Source organism: Vicia villosa, linkage group LG1 (assembly GCF_029867415.1).
Source record: "Vicia villosa cultivar HV-30 ecotype Madison, WI linkage group LG1, Vvil1.0, whole genome shotgun sequence".
NCBI classification, from domain to species: domain Eukaryota; kingdom Viridiplantae; phylum Streptophyta; class Magnoliopsida; order Fabales; family Fabaceae; genus Vicia; species Vicia villosa.
Window position 1 is genome coordinate 30,424,480 of NC_081180.1, and position 20,547 is coordinate 30,445,026.

At 34.4% G+C, this 20,547-nt stretch overlaps 1 long non-coding RNA gene across 1 annotated transcript; it reads left to right on the forward strand.

Annotated features, from left to right (window-relative positions):
- Nucleotides 1-13,080: 13,080 nt before the first annotated feature.
- LOC131603718 (uncharacterized) lies at nt 13,081-13,463 on the forward strand. Its single transcript, XR_009284484.1, has 3 exons — nt 13,081-13,158; nt 13,248-13,343; nt 13,429-13,463. It is a non-coding gene; the product is annotated as an uncharacterized LOC131603718 (long non-coding RNA).
- The last annotated feature ends 7,084 nt before the right edge of the window (nt 13,464-20,547 follow it).

Genomic DNA, 20,547 nt, shown 5'->3' on the forward strand with positions numbered 1-20,547 from the left:
TATGATAAATGAGTTCTTGTATTCCATGAAACCATATGATGAAAATCCTAGTTTAGTGTGTACATTAAAATAAGCTGATAGATTATTTGTAAGTTTAAGCTGACAGATAATAATCGTTTATAGAATTTCTGGAATACAACTTTCATTAAAATAAATCTTAAGCTGAAAACTTACTAAAACTGTCAACCATTAATTTATAAATCATATCTAAATGCTCTGGCTGAGAGAAAGTTTGACCAATCATAATCTGGTTCGTCTTCATCAGAATCGATGAGTACTAGCCTTTTCACCCTTCTTCTTGATATCCTCTTCTTGAGAGCTCTCCTGGGTCTCAAAGGTTCGGTACAGCTGCAACAACTTTCAACGACTTGGACCTCTTCTTGATTTTGAGAAGGGTTTTGAACAGGAGCTCTAGCCTCTACAGCCACAACAACTTTAGTTCTCTTAGTATTGTTGGAAGTTTCAGTAGAAGTAGTACTCATGTTGATTCTTCCACTTCTCTGATTCCTTTAGATGAAGTTCGTTTTATGTTTTGGTTCAAAGAGAAACAAATAGTCTCAAAGACCAATTTTTCTACAAATTATTAGATAAAATTTACCGTAAATAATTATTCAAGTGAAAATTGGAAAAACACATCACGATTAAACTATGTTTTTTTCATATGCAAGATAAACATTTACCTTTAAATTGATTTTAGAAGAAGAAAAAACGAATCAACATTGATTTGAATGTTAAACTCTTTTTTGAGGTATATAGATTACAAACTTGAAATAAAAAACAACAAAATAATTTCTGCACGAACATTACTCATATATGCACACTTTTATAATGTTTTTTCTGTGTAAGCAAGATATATTGATAGGGAGAACTAAGGGTTCTCCAATCCGATTACACGAATACGAAAAAACCGCACAAAAAAGAGAAAATAATCCGAACACTTTTTTAATGTTGATATTTGTATTTGATTATAACTATACAAAAACTCAAATACACAATAATAATAATAATAATAATAATAATAATAATAATAATAATAATAATAATAATAATAATAATAATAATAATAATAATAATAATAATAATAATAATAATAATAATAATAATAATAATAAAATACCTACACGTGTGTTTAGAAATGTCCAGAATCTCGACTTCAAATGAGGAAAAGAAATATTGCTTAAAAGTTAATGCAACAGTGTTTGTTTGTTTTAGAGAGAGACATGTTCTTTCTTTTATAATGATGGTGGGATACATAAGGTGTTCTATATTTCCATGGTTGCAATGCTTCATGAAAAAAGGTGTTTTATTTTACGCCTCCATTAAAATTCACATTTTTACTTTTGTTATTTAATTTTTTCCTCCATAGAAAATTAACTTTTATATATAATTTACCATTGTACCTAATATTACACAAACACGTTATTAATGTTGTAATGAAATATCAGTATTTTAATTATGATTGATGAATTTTTTTTATAATATTTCTTTTTTAAGTTTACTTACTCTATTTCCCTTTTCTTCTACAATATCATTAGACTACACGAAATATGTCAATTTAGCATTCACAAATTTGCTTTAGATATATTTTTAAACTATTCTATGGTTCAGTACATTTGCTTATCCTATAAATTATAATTTCATAGTCAATGCATATATAATAAAAATTATTTGACAAATCATTTGTCCAGTTTCATATTTTTAAAAGAAAAAATAATCTCTCAAACAAAAATAAAATTAAGGCAACTTTTTGTTGCTTTGTGAATTATAATTTTTGAAATAAAAAAAAAACTTTAAATTTTTTTATGAACAAGTACTTGGATTATGAGACACTAGGGATGCATTACCCTTAACTCAAGAAGAACAAAGTACATAAAACCAATCAAAGGCCTCAAGCCACTCAGATTATAAGAGTTTAGAAGTTAAAACTCGAGTCATATGACACTTTCAATCCTCCCAACCATGAAAATTACCACTAAATAAAGTATTGAACCATTCTCGTGATTGGGCTTTGGTCCTCTCCATAAACTACAAATTAGCCAGCTCTTCCTCCTTGGAAATAATAGGATTTCTATTTAACCACGAGTCCAACAAGTTGTTGCCCAAAACAAGCCAAATCATTTGTCGAAAAATTTCCTCTCAAGTTTTTAGCGAATTATTATCAAGTAGTCTGGTAGGGAGCTATTTCTCTCCTCCATCATAATTCATAGCCATGAGAACACTTCTTTCCAAACAGCTTTTCTAATCACAGAAATCTTGAATAAATGTAACTCATCTTTCTACATTACTTGACATAAATAACAAGTTCCACTATCAATCTCAACGGGAATATTTCTTTTAATCAATTGAGCTTTGCTTGGAATTCCTTTCATCAACATTCCCCATCAAAAAACACAAACCTTTCTAGGATTTTTCGATTTCTAGATCATGTCTAAACCATTAAGATATGTTGTATCTAAGGCAGAATCGTCATTCACGTGATGTTGAATCACTGCATAACTGCTTCTAACTGAGAACTAGAAACTGTCCTTCCACCAAATAAATCTATGAGCTAATTCGGGTAAAATGAAAACGTGATGCAGAATTTGTAACAAATTCTCCAGCTGACCAGATTCTTCCACTGATAAATATTCATCCCTCAAATTAATTGACCAAGCCCAAGATCCATCCATCCGCACCATAGCATCAACAACTTTGACATCCTTGTGGACAACCCTTTCAAATACATCAGGAAAAGAAAATCACAAAAGATCATGAAAGAATGCATGAGATAGAGGCGTACTGAGAAATGATAATGCATGGTTGGTACAGTAATGAACGAACTAAATTTTTAATGCATGTTGAGGCAAATATGCAGTAATTCCTTTATTGCTGAATGGTACAATTATTGTTTTATGGCTATATTTACATTGATTGCCTCGTACGTGACTAATATTGATTCATTGCAATATATAACTAACCATGCAACTTATAATTGATTACTAAATTAAATGTATCGTGGTTTTTTTAAACCTAAGATATTCTTCAATGTTATCATGCATTGTTTATTATAGATTCTTCAATGTTATCATGCATTGTTTATTATAGTCTTGGGTTAAAACATATAGGGCTCAAATGTTAGAAAATGAAGCCTTATCAGGTTTGAATCACATTAGTGGATATTTTTCATTTTTTTAAAGATTATTTTTAGTTGTTTTTACATTTTAAAATATTCTAGGTTCAAAACATTGATTATTTTAAATGAATTATAATTATTATGCATACTTTTAATTTTGTTTTAAAGGAGTCAATCAAATTATATAGTTTTTTAAATAAAAAATAAAATTTATAATTGTTTATACAATGAAAATTAACACACCATTATATATACTTGAATTTCCTGCGAATTTACCTGCGGATTTTTCTGCGTTTGTTTTCTCCAGCTAAATCTTTCATGCGTAATATTTTCGGCTGGTAATTCCGCAACTCTATCCCAGGAAACTATCCGCCGGTAAATTTTCTAATTTTTTGTTTTAATAAACTTTTGAAACATTATAAATAATGTAATTATAAATATAATATAAAATAAATTTATAATTTAAAATGTTTTCAATTTAAATAAAACAAACCAAATTATAAAAGCTGCAACAAAAGTAGTAAAAAAAATTGCATTGTCAAATTATTAAAAATGATTCAAACAATCAAGCTTCTGGTAATAATTTGTCCACCCAGGTAAAAAAGATAAAATCATCCAAATTAGAATCAAGTTAACAAGAAAAACAGTACAAATCAAATTCAGTGCTAAGGTCTTCTTCATCTGATTCATCGACGTCATCTTCATCTGTTTGATCACTTTCATTAGTGAGTTGAAATTTAAATCCGACTTGATCCTCATCGAAATCACGTATTTTCTTCAATTTTCCTCAAAGGCGACGCCCCTATCTTTCAAACTTGCAATATCGCCATCCAAATTCAGATTTGATTTGGTCCTCACTTTTCAAAATAGATACAACATTTTATGTCATATTCCTGCACTTCAAAGACTTTTGACTTAAAAAACAGGAGCATGTGTGAAACCTAAACACTTCATGGCCAAGAAATTCATTACTAATACTAACAAGTTCCAAGTCAGAATATCGGTACACGTTGCAGACTGTAATACAGTGGGAGCACTGACTTTTTGAAATGTTGCAGATAGAAAGAGTCGCCACCGACTTTTATTTTATCCAATATATAGAAAGGCTAAAAGAACGAGAAAAGGCCTTAAAAAGATTTTGAGTTCGGGGGGCAAGTTATACAAAGGGAAGGTGTAAGCACACTTTGTATCCATGGTTATCCATGGGCTCTTAATTGCTTAGTAAACAAAATAACTAGCATCACTATCACAAACAGATCCAAGCCATGCTCATACAATTCAATCACATATCAATACCAAAAACATTGAAAGGAATTTAAGGATCTGTACTATGTCAGAACCACCCTATAGCTTGTAACGGTCTTGGATAACTTTCGAAACATTCTGGCATTTATTCACCGAGAAATAAGGTTTATAATGGATTCCTGCCATAGAACCAAAACACCCAAAGCTCGTGTAACTTAGACCCAAGAAGGATTCAACCAAAGTCATCCATATGTAGGACTAATTAATAAGAAATAGACGAAATAACTTATCTTTTAACACAACTTCAGTATCCACTATACCAATTTTGTCTTTTAGCAGTACCCCTACTAAAGCGCTTTTAGCAAAAAGCGCTGGTAAAGGTTGCGCTAAAAACAAAATAAAAAAACACGCTAAAAAAGCGCTCTTATAGGCTGGGGTACGAAAGCGCTTTCAAAAAGCGCTCTTATAGTGGGGGGGTACGAAAGCGCTTTCTGAAAGCGCTCTTATAGGGGGGGTACGAAAGTGCTTTTTGAAAGCGCTCTTAAAGGGGGCTTATGAAAGCGCTTTCAAAAGCGCTCTTATAGGGGGTGGGGTACAAGAGCGCTTTTATCCTAAAAAGCGCTGGTATAGCCTTAGTTACGAAAGCGCTTTTCAAAAGCGCTGTCATACCCTTTTTAAAATTAAAATTTTTAAAAACAAATTATACTAAACGCGCTTCATCGTTTCCAAATCCCTAATTTCTTCATTGCTGCCCAAAGAAAACTAAAAATCTTTGAACTCAGAAAACTCAAAAAATCGTTTCATCTGAAAATCGAATTCAAATCGTTTCCATCGTTCGCTTTCTCCTTCTGATTAGGGCTTCCGAACTTGCTCTTCTCACTCTGGGCTTCTGAACTCGTTCTTCTCACTCTGGGCTTCCGAACTCTCTCTTCTCACTCAGTATTCTTCTCAGGTATTCTCTTCGCATCTGGGTTTCGATTTACATGTTATTTTTGTTCGTGTTCTTTTTGTTCATGTAACATTTCTTATCTAGATTTATCTTTATTAGAAATTGCATACATTTTCTCCCTTAAATTTTCCTTTCCGATATATAACTAGATTAATCAATACTGGGTTTTACTTGTCAATTGCAAAAATAAAAAATTGTTGACCACTTGTTGAATCTTGTAATGTTCTGAAGCTGTATATTTCAAAGTGTTTAGTTTGCTTCATGTTATTTGAAATTAAGAAAAAAATATGTTTGTGCTTGCTGTATATGCATCTTAGTTGTAGTTCAGAATGGAATTTTACTGCTGCTAAGGTTTTAGATTGTTCTAGAGAATAAAGATTTTACAAAAACTAATTTTTTCCATTGAGATGTACCTTTTTTTTTGTGTTGATTTTTATCTCTCTGTTTGTATTATTATACAAATAAAATTGCACATTCCTATACTTCACTAATGCAGCCAGTGGTTTCTTCTAGATGACCAGTTTTTCTGTCAAATATCTTACTGTTAATGAACAATCTTTGATATTTGAAGTTTGCATTACATGCTCAAATCTATTAATTTGTGAGAAATTCACTTTTATGATACTGTGCCGGATAGTTTTAATTCCATTACTTTAATGTTTCTGTTGATAGAAAAAAACCCGATTATGATATAGTTGGTTTTGAGAGAAACTGCTTTTAGAACTTTTTAAAACCAAATCTAATATTTGGTCCAATTTGGGTTGGTCTAAGAACCATGCACATCCCTGGCCAGAAAACCGTGACAATTTTTCTTTTCTTATTTTAAGAACTTACCTTTCCTTCTCTTGTATAGCTCACTATTGAAAACATAGATCCATGGCATCTCCTTTCATAATTGTTAGCATCTATGCAATTGCAATCCAATTTAATCTGATTACCGTTTGCACAAAATTATAATCTATTACATTCATCTTATTCATTGATTTTTCTTTTCCACATCTTTTATCAACATGTTTTTCTGCAATGCACGGTTACATCTTATTCTCTGTTTGTGTTGATTTTTATCTCTCTGTTAGGGATTTTTTTAAGCTATGGATTATGACCTAATTTTTATATTCTTCAATTAAGTTTTTTATTTTATATTTTTTAGGAATATCTTTGCTAGCTTTGTAACTTTTAGTGATGAACTTACTAACTTTGTGAATTGAAATCGCCATAGGGGTTACTTGTGAAGAGTGAAAGTTTGACTGTTTTTGTTTAGCTTAATTAAGACATGGATAAGACATGGATGAATTCAAACCGATTGTCGAAAGAGTACGAGAAAGGGGTATGGAAATTCGTTGAGTTTGCGGTTGCGCACTCCAAAGACCCGCTTCGAATGTCGTGTCCTTGCTTGGGTTGCTGTTATGGGGGTAAGGTTGACGGGAATAAGTTGGCATCCCATTTACTACGGTTTGGAATTGATAGAAGTTATACATGTTGGACAATGCATGGTGAGAAAAGTAACGGGAATGCTGAGTCGAGTTGTAATAGGAAGTATGCTTCAAACGACGATTGCACAGACACATACGATTGCGATCGAGTCGAAGAGATTGCAGAAGCGCTTGAAGAAGATCTTGCGGATTGTCCCAAAATGTTTGAGAGGTTGGTAAGCGATGCAGAGAAACCGTTGTATGATGGTTGTTCAAAATTCACAAGATTGTCTGCGGTGTTAAAGTTGTACAACTTAAAGGCGGACAATGGATGGTCGGATAAAAGTTTCACAGAGTTATTAGCCCTTATGAAAGATATGTTACTAGAGGATAATGTTCTTCCCAATCGAACGTATGAAGCCAAAAAGATGTTGTCCTCTATTGGCATGAGCTATGATAAGATACATGCATGTCCAAACGATTGTGTTTTGTTTCGAAACGAGTATGCAGCGTTGAATGAGTGTCCTAAATGTGGTGCCCCTCGATATAAGAAAAAGTTGTCTCCTGCTAAAGTCTTATGGTATTTTCCTATAATTCCGAGATTTAGACGCATGTATCGTAGTGAGACCGATTCAAGACACTTGACTTGGCATGCAGATGAAAGAATTATTGATGGAAAGTTGCGACATCCGGCAGACTCACCACAATGGATGAAAGTTGATACTGATTATCCTGAATTTGGAAAAGAAGCAAGAAACCTTCAGTTGTCATTGTCTACTGATGGGATGAACCCGCATGGTATTCAAAGTATCTCGCATAGCACATGGCCTGTGATTCTTATGATCTATAACCTACCTTCGTGGCTATGTATGAAGCGTAAGTACATGATGTTATCTATGCTAATTTCTGGGCCTAAACAACCAGGGAATGACATAGACGTATACTTGGCACCCTTAATCGAAGATTTAAAGTTTTTGTGGGAGAATGGTGTGGAGGTTTACGATGGGTATAGGAAGGAAAGTTTCAACTTGAGGGCTATGTTGTTTGGAACAATTAATGATTTTCCAGCATACGGAAATCTATCCGGGTACAGCAATAAAGGTCAAAAGGCGGTCCTGTTTGTGAAGACAAAACCGATACGACACGATTGGAGCTTTGTCAGAAGAATGTCTTTCTCGGTCATCGTAGATTCTTAAATTCTAATCATCACTACCGTGGGTGGAGAAAAGCATTCAATGGAAAGGCCGAACATGGTACAGCCCCGCCTTTTTTGTCAGGTGATCAAATTTTTTAAAAGGTGAAAGATGTGAGCACTCAGTTTGGCAAGCCATTTGCACATTCACTTGTCAAGGGTGGGTGGAAGAAGAAGTCAATTTTTTTTGAACTTCCATATTGGAAGTCGTTGTACGTAAGACATTTCCTGGATGTTATGCATATTGAAAAAAATGTATTTGACAGCGTCATAGGTACATTACTCAATATACAAGGAAAGTCTAAGGATGGCCTTAACATAAGGAAGGACATGGTAAACATGGGAATGAGAACTGAATTGGGACCCGTGACGAAAGGAAGACGAACATATCTGCCACCTGTTGTTTACACTCTATCTAGAAAGGAGAAGAAAACATTGTGTAAGTTCCTCAGTGAAGTTAAATTTCCAGAAGGCTACTCTTCAGATATTAGAAGACTTGTGTCCATGAAAGACCTCAAGTTAAAGAGTTTGAAGACACATGATTGCCATGTTATAATGGAACATTTTTTACCAATAGGTATACGTTCTATTCTGCCAGAAAAAGTAAGAAGCGCAATAACTAAGCTGTGTTTCTTCTTCAGGTCTATTTGCAGTAAGGTGGTCGATCCCGCGATCTTACCAACATTGCAAAAAGAGATAGTTGTTACTTTATGTGATCTTGAAATATATTTTCCTCCCTCGTTTTTTGACATAATGGTTCATCTAGTCGTTCATCTTGTGAAAGAGACACAATTGTGCGGACCAGCTTATATGAGATGGATGTACCCTGCTGAACGTTATATGAAAATATTAAAAGGGTACGTGAAAAACAGAAGTCGACCGGAGGGTTGTATTGCCGAACGATACGTTGTTGAAGAAGCGGTTGAGTTTTGTACTGAATATCTGTCAAATGTTCAATCAATTGGACTCCCCAAATCTCATATTGTCGAAAAAAAGAAGGAAAAAGGCTAATTGGAAATAAAGTTATGACAGTATCAATGGTCGAACGGGATCAAGCGCACTTGTATGTTCTGCACAATGAGATTGAGGTTGAGTCGTATGTTGAAATGCACAAGGTTGTTCTCCGAGACTTAAATCCAAATAGAAATGAGAACTGGATAGTACGAGAGCACAATCGAAGTTTCATACCGTGGTTTAGGGATCATATTTATTCAAAGTATCGTTCAGATCCTACTTCAGTAACAGAAAGGTTGAGATGTTTAGCCTATGGTCCAACTGTAATTGTGCTTTCTTATAGCGCATACGCTATTAATGGATACACATTTTATACCAAAGAACAGGATGATAAAAGTACTATGCAAAATAGTGGTGTTACCTTGGTAGCTGAAGCAATGCACATATCATGTGCGAATGACTTAAATCCGAAATTTGCAAATTTGTCATATTTTGGGGTTATCGAGCGCATTTTGGTGTTTGATTATGCGAAGTTTCAGATTCCTGTATTTGGTTGCAAGTGGGTTGAAAATAATAGTGGCATACGCATGGATAAGTCAGGATTTTTGCAAGTGGATCTCAATAGGGTAGGGTACAAAGATGAGCCTTTCATTCTAGCCTCTCAAGCTAAACAAGTGTTCTATGTCAATGATCCGACAAGTACGAAATGGTCTATAGTGCTTTTATCTAACAAAATAGTTGATGAAAACATTGAAGATCAAGGTGATATTGGTGTTGGCATTGAATCTTGTACAAGAAACGATCAAAATGAGAATGAATCTTGTACTAAAAATGATCATAATGAGGGTATTTGGATCAATCCAACCGTCCGCGTTGTTAAGAGACGCGTAGAACACAATCCTACCAAGAAAAGAAAGAGACGTTAGTGATAAAGGTAATAGTGTACATATTCCGACTAATTTGCTTTATTCAATTTGTACCGATTGTTTTAGTCAATAGTATAGTACTTATTCAATTTTGGTGTATATTCTCGTTTTGTACATAACTTTTGAACCATGTATCCGTTTGTTGACTTCTTTGCCTGTAACTATACTATTTTGACGATTCCGGAGCTGCTCATGCACTTATCTTTACATTTCGGGACTGTTTTTTTATCGGTTTTGCTTCTGCCCGTAATCAAAAGTAGGGCTTAGGGTCTGAATTTCGGAAAATCGACTTTATTTTTGAGTCCGTGGGGACGTTTTACCATAGCCATGTAAATTTCGTTCAATTCCGACAACTTTCTTTTTGACGCTTATTTTGATTTGTACCGATTTTGTTTCCGATTTACTTGTACATGCATGGTTGTACTTCCATTTGACTTGTATAGATTGTTAGCTTATTAATAGTGTACTAATGTGCTTTAGTTTGTTTGATACAGGTTCAATGGCTCCGGATAGAGATGCTCCACCTAAAAACTCACAAGAAAACTCACAAGAAAGAGATGCTCAAGAAAGAGATGCTCCTGATACAATTGTTCCACCTGATACTGAAGCAAAAGTAGCTGCACGAGGCATCACCATTATGAAGGATTAGTATACCGATTGGAATGGAATTCTGAAAATCAAGCAATTGGTCCTAATTCTGCAAAGTTGACAAGTTATATTGGTACACTTGTTCGTATGCATATTCCGGTCTCCGTAGCTAAATGGAATCTGAAAAGTTTAGAGTTGTATGCGAAAAAAAAAAGCGATTTGGGACGAGCTTCAGGTATATCATATATGGTTAATTGTTGTTATTATCCTGACGATAAATTGTTTAAATTACTTATACTAACACACTATGCGTATGTTTTTTTGCAGAGGACTTTTGAGATACCAGATGATCGTAGACGCTACATACTTAGTTTGGCCGGCAAAAGATATAGAGGGTGGAAAGCTTTTTTGACAAACACCTATCTTAAGGATAAAGATGGAAACTTTCTTGAAGAGGCACCGGGACGGCCAAAAAAGTATGAGATCTTCATTGGTGAAAAAGATTGGGCTGAGTTTGTAAAGCAAAGAGATGAAGATTTTCGGAAAAGGAGTGCCACGAATAGTGCGAGAGCATCCAAACCCGCGTATCCATACAAAAAAGGGCGTTTGGGATATGCACGCTTAGAGGATAAAATTTTAAGTAAATAGAAATGCGTTTTAATTAATTGTCTAAATGTGCATGTTTTATTTGACGATTTTATCATTTGTGTCAATGCATAGTTAGAGGAGACTAAAAGTGAGGAAACTTCACTTCCTGTACATGTGTTGTGGAAGGAAGCTCGTGTGGGCAAGAATCAAGCTGTCGATCCCGATGTTCAGAGAGTTTATACTGAATGTGTAAGTATAATACTATGTCTTTAAGTAAATCAAATGTTTTTTAATATATATATGATTTTTTATCTCCACTAATAATTATTGAAATGTAAATGAATTACAGGAGACCTTGTCGCAATCGGTATCCACCGGTGAGGGGAGCGTACTTAGTAGAGTACTAGATGCTCCTGAGTATCCCGGTCGGGTGAGGGGTAAGGGTCATGGTGTGACTCCAACCTCTTTTTACAAGAGTCCTAGGAGAAGATCAAATCTTACCAATGAAGAAGTGTTGCAAAAGTTGCAGGAATTGCAAGCACAAGTCTCTGAATTGCAAAGAGATAAAGAGATGTATATGAGAGAAAAGTGCAACACTTCATCGATGAAAGAAACTAGTGATAAGGCTAGTATCAACTGTCAAAGGAAATTTCCCGAGGTAATTATAAATTTTTTTCCTTACAAATTGTTCTATTTTATTAATGATAATGACTTTATATTTACTATTGGTTTAGGGCATTTCATCTTGCCAACTATACTTATCGTCACCGAATTATCGACTAGTTGGAAAGGGAAAAGTGCACAATACTTTGGGAGATTTACTTCACCATAGACCGCTCCCGGATGGACACCTGAAAGTATCGGTGGATGTTGTAGTAGATCATGATGCGATGCTACCGGTACCTGACATGGTCTCAGAGACGACATTGCTGCGAGATGCAATAGGATCATTTGTTGCATGGCCCTCGGAGCTCATTACCATTAGTGATGAGGTATATTGAAAACGATTATGAATCATTTAGTTTTCGAATGTCAATTCTAAACCGTTTATTAATTATTTTTTACATTTTAATTTTAGACTGCTCCTATAAAACCCGCAATTAAGGGTAAAGGGATTTTACAGGAGGAGGAGTCTGTTGCATCACTAAAAGAGGTACATTTAAAGTGTAAATATATAATCTGAATCTAAATCTACATGATTTTATATTTTACCTAACTTATATGATTTTTAGGCATCCGCTCGGGAGTCACAACAAGTGACGCAGCAAGTTCGTAGCGTACCACCCACTGGTCCTCCGAAGCCAGCGGCAAAAAAAGGCGGTGCTTTTGTGCCTCGATACCGGTCGACGCTCGCAACAATGGTTGATATGTCCGATTTGAAGGATGGTGCTTTACGTGAAATCAATATGGATGAAAGTGTCTTCGGTATTGAATTCAAGTCACTTATTACAATTGATGACTTGGAAGAGATTTTTAGGCATGATCAACTAGGCGTCAGTAATATGCACTCATACATCAGGTAATATTCACTCATCCGATATATTATTTAACTAATCCCACAATATAATTTATTTACGCATTTAAATGAAAATAATCTAATGTTTATTATGTTTTTATTTAAGGTTGTTGTATGACAGAGTGTTGCGCGGGACTCCATTGTCTAACAGATTCCGTTTCGTGTCTTCCGCTCATTGCAGCGGAATGGCAATTGCTTCGGAACCGGAATCAGTTAGACAGCGCTTAGTCGATAGATTCATGTCCACCGGCAATACAGAAAGTCTGCATCTTTGGGCGTATAATACCCGACCAGTAGGGTTAGTTTCTCATTCTTTGTTCATCTAATCTCTGTTTCTTTTGTGTATAGCAAAATTTCCATATAACCTATTGTTTTAATTTATAGAGCACACTGGTTGCTGCTTGCTATCAACCCTATAAGGGAGGTCATGTATTATTTGAATTCGGTAAATGGTGAATGGACCAATTATCCGGCTATGAAGGACATCGTTGATTTGTAAGTGGGATCGTTCTAAATATATATTCGTGTATATTTATATATTTACTTATTTGTGGGATTGATCTAAACATATGCTTATATATATTTGTTAATTAGATCAATACAAGTGTTCCGAAGTCAACGGGACGCACAGGTATCCCGGACTAAATCAAACAACATTACTTGGATCCAAGTGCAGGTACATTATTTTTCACAATTTTGCTTATAATATTTATGCTACTTGATAAAACAAGACAACTATAGAATCTTATTTGTTTTTCTATGTAGTGTCCGCAACAGCGAAACAGTTACGATTGCGGATACTTTGTTTTGAGGTTTATGAAAGAAATCCTTCAGGCGAATCAATTAGAGATTCCGCTCACGGTATGAATTTATAACTTAAGATAATTTCATATGATTTATTACATTTAACTAAATATATCATTCATATTATGTTTTTGTTTTGTAGTACCTTGACGAATTCCGTGCTGCTGGGTACCCGAGACTTAAATTGGAAGAAATCAAAGAGGATTTGTGTCAATTTTATATTAAGCAATTTTTCATGTAGGATTTGTGTCGATTTGAACTATAATATTATTGATGTTGTAATGATGTATATATATAATTTTGGATATTATAATGGTATTATATTAGTATATATATTGTCTTACTGATGGCTGAAATAATATCGTTGAAAATAAATTACAGGTCGAAAATATTACAGGTTGAAAACATATTACAGGTCGAAAATATTACAGGTCGACTGGGAGGATTAAATTACAGGCTGCACATTAAAATACCTCATTTAGCAACGACAGCGCTTTTAAAAAGCGCTCTTAAAGGTCCACCTACTAAAGCGCTCCTTAGTAAAAGCGCTGCCAAAAATTAATAAAAAAGCATAAAAAATAAAAAAAACAACGCAACATACAAAAGCGCTTTTGGAAAAGCGCTCTTATAGGGGGGGCTATCAGAGCGTTTTTTCCAGAAAAGCGCTCTTATAGGGGGGCCTACCAGAGCGCTTTTTCCAGAAAAGCGCTCTTATAGGGGGGTCTACCAGAGCGCTTTCAGAAGCGCTTTTGTTACCTACGCCAGCGCCAGCTTTTACAGCGCTTTTAAGCGCTTTAAAAGCCCAAAATAAGCGCTTTTAAAGCCCCAGCGTGTTGTAGTGATCACTGATGATAACTAGGCATTCGAACTATCGTTATCCAAGTTCGTCCGACTGACATCTTGACAAGATTTGAACGACATTTTTGTCATATACCGCCCCGGAGAGAGCCACCTTAATTCTTAATTTAAGCTCACTAAAAATAATAACCCATATTACAATAGAAAAAATATGTTGTTAACCCAGAATTTTAGTCCAGCTGAAAGATCAACTTCCTTGGAGCCAATGTCAAATGCCTCTCCAAATAATGTCACTTGAGGACCGTGTTTTTCCCTAATGAAATATTTACATATAAAGTTCAAGTTAAAAGCAATTTGCAATGTAAAAGAATAACTAAGTCATAAGAATATTCTTTTTAATGTTCACACAGATTTTCAAGAGTATTGATGCTTCATATAATAATCTAAACATCGATGGCTATGTTATCAATCTCGGATAGCAGCATGGTGCGACCATCTTTAAAAATGGAACGGAAGGGAGCGGGAAGCAGAACGGACGATATTTAAGCGACGCAGATACTATTATAGTTAATTTTAATAAACACGTAATTGTCAAAAACTAAAATAAATTTATCCAAATTCATGAAGTATTCATATTTTAAAATAAAATAACCTTGCTATCCTTAAAAATGTATGGGTAATATTTACGAGTGACATTATTTGGAGAGGCACATCATTCAGAATCAAATCCCATTATTGTGCTTTCCTTAATTGAGTCACCCATATGTGACGGAACGACACGACCTGGCTTGGTTTTCTTGATTTTGCTGTTCCCTGTCGACATAACGACCATAACGACCGAGTTTAACAATAGAGATTTACGAAAGAAACACTTTGATCAAGTGGATACAAACCTCTTTAGTAACAATTCTCCTATCGTTTACTACGGAATACACACTACAGTTTCATTGACAAGAACATAAAATTTTCAACTGGCAGATCACCTTATTTACTTTTAAAGGGTATTTGTATTAAGGATTTCCAAATTTAAAATAAAGCTTTAGACATATGACTCTTCTATAATGGGGGACGTTTTTCTTCTGTTTTTCTCAATAAATTGTAGGGATGTTTCATATGTTTCTCTCACTATACAAAAACACATTAAGAAGAACTCAATTTCATAGCAAGATAAAATGTTGAAACTTTTTCTCATTTAAACTTATCTTTCTATACAACACGAATAAATATATTAATTGTTAACAAAACTTAAAAACAAAATAAATCATTTAAGTTCTTTACATATAGAGGCCTTTAATAACAACTGTTAAAAAAAATGAAAAATAAAAGAGATCTTCAGCTTTAAGTAACCTTTGAACATTCAACAATATTATGAAAAATTTTCAAAACCTAAACCTATAAATATTTGTATAGTTTCTCATGTCACAATATTCATTAATCATGTACTTGTGTAACTATATTATCCAACAAGCACTAACTATATGTTTTTTACAATAAGGTATCAAAAGGAAAGTTTGATCTGCAGACAAAGTTACTTACTAATAACAACCAGAGAGACAAACAAGTAAGAAGCATTCTTTGGCTTATCAATGAAAAAATAGCATTCATCAGCTTGAGAAAAATATAAGCTCAGGAGCTCTATAGTACCTATGGTTTTATAATTTAATGTTCTAGTGTGTTTGATATATAATTAGAAACAAAGTATTTATAATTTACTGTTCTCAAAGCCAAAGGTTATTAAAAGAAACACTGCTAAATCAGAGCCAACTTAGAAACTAGTAAATTTGTGAAAAATATCGTCAGGCACGTGCTTATAAGGTTTTGACTCCTGTAAAGCATAGCAAATTCCCTTCATGAACCTGTTTTGGCTTAGGGAGTAAAATGACAAGCTACTTGTTCCCCCGTTCACTGTGTTTCTTATTTTCTTGAAATATCAAAATGTTCATCTATGTTAGGTCATTGTCGAGAGTAATTTTTAAACTGGATGACAGGAGGACTTTTCCATTTTATTTTTGGGATATCATGGTACTTAGACATCAGAACTGGACTTAAATGTGTATACTTCCTTATCCAGTATAGAAAGACTTAAGACAAGCAATATTAGTGAGATAATTTGTTGTATTGGTCATATGTCAATGTTGATTGCATTTGTTACATCAATTGTAACATCAAGTTAAAATATGCTATCCTCTAAACTTAATAATCGATTTAATATAGATGTTCTTGAGCCAGCTTGAGCTTTTGAATTCTGCTAAGAAATTATTTTAGTCTTTTGATTTCTTGTTCAATAATGAATTAAAAGGCTTTTTGGGTAGTGAGGGAATACTACAACTAAGAGGTTAATGTTTTTCATGTCCATAGTCATAATCTCAATTTTATCTTCTATTATTATAATAGCTTATATAATAAGTGATTATATTGATTAAGATGTTTATCCAAACATGACAATGTTCATCAAATAAAGATGCATAACTTACGATATTGGAGGGAGATGACCAGCAATGCAACGCCGCACCAGTATCAACAACTTCAACTGAATTTGATGCAAAGGTCAGTGACCGTGTCTTCCCAAAAGTTCCTGGCAATAACCATATAAATCGACATATATTATCACCTTAAGACAATACCACTATGATTTTACACATAATTATCAGCAGAACATGCAACAAGAGCAAGAAAGTCGAATGGAAAAGCAAGCAAAACGACATTAGTAGGAACACAGATGAATATTTGAGTTGAAGTGTGAAGATAAAAAAGACAACGGCGCTAGAGTTCGCGAAATCGTGCTCTGGCGAGGTTGTGGCAACAGAAATCAGGTTACGGCTAGGGTTTAACAAGTATCAGGCTTTTTAGGGTTTCCAATTTTGTGGTTATTTTCGCGAAGGAGCTGATACTATCGACAATGCAGGAACAAATACTATTGGCTTAATGTCTTACTGGTTTAACAATTAGTTTAAAATATAGCCTTAGTAAAGTATACTGGGGTTCGATTCCCACTTGTCTAAGCCTCATCAAAACCAATTTCACATTTTTTAACTTTAATCTTTTTTTAGATTTTTTTATAATTTTACTTTTTAAAACTTTTATAGCTACTATTAAAAAATAAGTTGAATAATTAAATAATAATATATCAAAGCTTACATACCATTTATTTTATCGAAAACTAAGATTAAAATTAAAAATTAATTAAAATTCATCATAAAAATAATTAATAACGTAGATAAAATAAGGATTTAAAACTAAAATTAAACTAAATAAAAAAATCATAAAAATAATTAATAAAATAGAAAATAATAATTAATTTTTTTTGTAAAATTAAAGCAAAAATTAAAATTATTTTTAGAAAATATTTAAATATTTCTAATCTGCAATAAAATCCGCAAGAAAAGTTCATGCAGAATTACCCGTGGATTTCGTATTGTGGTATAATTTTATAAAAATAGAATTTCGCAGCAAAATCCAAAGAAAACTTTACTGCGAAATTAATTGCGGATTATGTCTTGTAGTTAGATACTTTGGGGGAAATATATATTACGCAGCAACATCCGCAGATATTCCTGCGGAATTTTCTGCAAAATTCTTATGTGCAGCAGAATTAATTTTATTTAATAAAGTGGCAGGAAAATCCGCAGGTATAACTGCGGAAATATTTCCGCAGGAAATTCTGCGAATTTTTTTTTTGAATAACCATTTTTTTAAAAAAAATTTCAGAAATAACCAAGATTTCAAAAAAATTACACAAATGTCATTTTTTTTTTAAAAAACACACGTTGTCGCCAGGGGGGGTGGCGACAACACTGGGCCTGCAATGCAGTCGCCAGTGGGCCTGGCGCCCATGTGTTAATTTTAGGTGTTGTCGCCACCCCCCCTGGCGACAACACCTCCCCTTATTTTTTTTTTCTTTTTTTTTTTGTAATTTTTTTTCTTTAACATTAATTTCACTTAAATTTTTTCAGTATTTTTTTTTTTAATAACTACAATTTTGTAATAATTTTTTGTAGTAATTTTCAATATTTTTCAATCTTAGTTTCATTATTTCCACCTAATTTTTTTAATTATTTCCTCTTAATTTTATTCATTGTTTCCTCATAATTATTTCTTTCAATATTAATGTAATTTTTTTCATTATTTCCTCTTAATTTTTTTTCAATATTAATGTAATTTTTTTCATTATTTCCTCTTAATTTTTTTATGGTATTATATTTTAGGTAATTTTTTAGTTTCAAAATTAATGTTTTCGGTACTATTTTCTCTTAAATCTTTGTAAATTTTGTTGGTTCCAAATATGTTCTCCATGGTAATATTTGGTAATTTCTTTCAATATGTACCATGATCTTTTTTTTATTTAGTAATTTTTTTTTTGTGTTGTAACCCATAAAATTTAAAAAAAAAAAGTTCATTTCATTGAAAAAGTAAATTACATACATCAAGGAAACTAATAACTATGTTGTGGAACTAGATCCACGATTGGGACATTTGGTCCTATTATGTCCTACCTCACGACATATACTACACTTCCTCTGCATTTTTTCAGTTACGTCCATCTCGGTTCTAATACGCCTGCTGTTTGGTCGACCGCTTTTATTCCGACGCATTAAATCGTTATGCCAAACTGTTTCCCCCTCGTACACAGGCCAATATGCTTCCATTGCTACCACCGGGAAGTAATTGTCGTATACGTTGAGCAACGTTGAAACCTTGTAAATTTCTGATACCAAAGATAATGCATCAAAGTGAGTATGTGAACATGCTGCAAGGACATGGGAGCAAGGCATGCGAAATGCTTGAAATTGGCCACAGTCGCACCAACGATCTGGGATATTGACGCGATACTGTTGTCGTGGAAGTCCCTGATTGTGGTCAATTGTTTCCTTTACACTGAAGGTGTGGCCATGACGGTCGAACTCGGTCACCCGATGAGTGTTACCCTTGGCAGATTCCTGTTGTATATATTTCATGCAGACGTCACTATATACCTGTTGTGTTTGTAACACTGAATTCCACCTCTTGCCTCGTGTGGCGAACAAAGTTGCCATCCGAAAATACGTAGCACTAACAATGGCAGTTACAGGTAGGTTTCGTATGCCTTTGAAAACCCCGTTCATTGATTCCACAAGATTTGTAGTCATGTGGCCCCACCTAGCCCCATCGTCGTATGACCTAGTCCATCTTGCTCTATCAATGCTGTCAATCCACCTCCCTGCATCTGGATTTGTCAACGCTATTTCTCGGCGGTAGTATTGAAATCCAGGTTGGTTTAAGGCATACCCCGCGTTCACCAAGTGGTTCTTCAAAAATTTATCCTTGATCTCTCTCATAAAATTCTGTGCTATGTGCCTAATACAGTAGACATGCTTAGACGGAGGGTTGTGCCAACCATTTGCCGGATTGTTGTATGCGCTTTCAATAGAAGCGTGCCTGTCAGAAATCAAACAAAGATTAGGTTGTGGAGCGACTCTAGCTCGGAGATTCTTCAGAAAGAAACCCCAAGCAGCAGCTGTTTCGCCTTCTACCAAAGCAAATGCTATTGGAAAAATGTTGCTATTTCCATCCTGCGCGACCGCCATCAACAAAGTTCCCTTGTATTTCCCATACAGCCACGTTCCATCAATTTGAATAATCGGCTTGCAAAAACCAAAACCGACGATGCATGGTTGAAACGCCCAGAATAGTCTATGGAAGATTCCATTACCTTCGAGAGGGGTTCCGTCCTGGGACTGTGCCGGCAGTGTCTCCAATATACTAACAGTCCCAGGTGAATACAATTGCAGTGCAGCCAGGTAGCGAGGAAGTTGTTGGTACGATTCCTCCCAGTTGCCGTAGACTCTTTCAATTGCTTTCTGTTTCGCCAACCAAGCCTTTCTGTACGAAGGTCTGTATTTGAACACAGAAACGCAATGAGAAATAATTGTCTTCACCTTCAGGGATGGGTCAGTTTCGACCAGAGGAATGATGGTATGGCATATCATGTCATGACTGAGTTTTCGATGATCTTGCGCCATGTTAGTGGTGACGCAGGTGTGGGCTTGAGATATCGAACGTATCACCCACGCGTTAAACTTCTTTCTGAATGATGCCTTCAGCATGTATCCACATTCCGGGTTTTTGCATGCAATAGTGACTCTCTCTGGATTTGATCGATCGGCTTTAAAATCAACACAATTTGCTAAGTGCCAATTTTTTATAGCCAACAGACAATCATCCTTCGAACGAAACGTGTCACCCTCTTTCAACTCCTCGCTTGACCTCATGTATGGATTGTAGAACATATCGGACGATGGCTCGTCCTCTCCTAAATTAAGCGTTGTGAAATGTGCCGGAGGTGAATATGCATGTGTATCCGGTACTGGATCCGGTACTGGAACTTCTTCGTCACCTTCATCTTCGGATTCACGATTCACCAACTCATCAACAACATCTTCTATATCAGTTTCTTCGTCAATGACATGCTCGGGTTGTTGTTCGT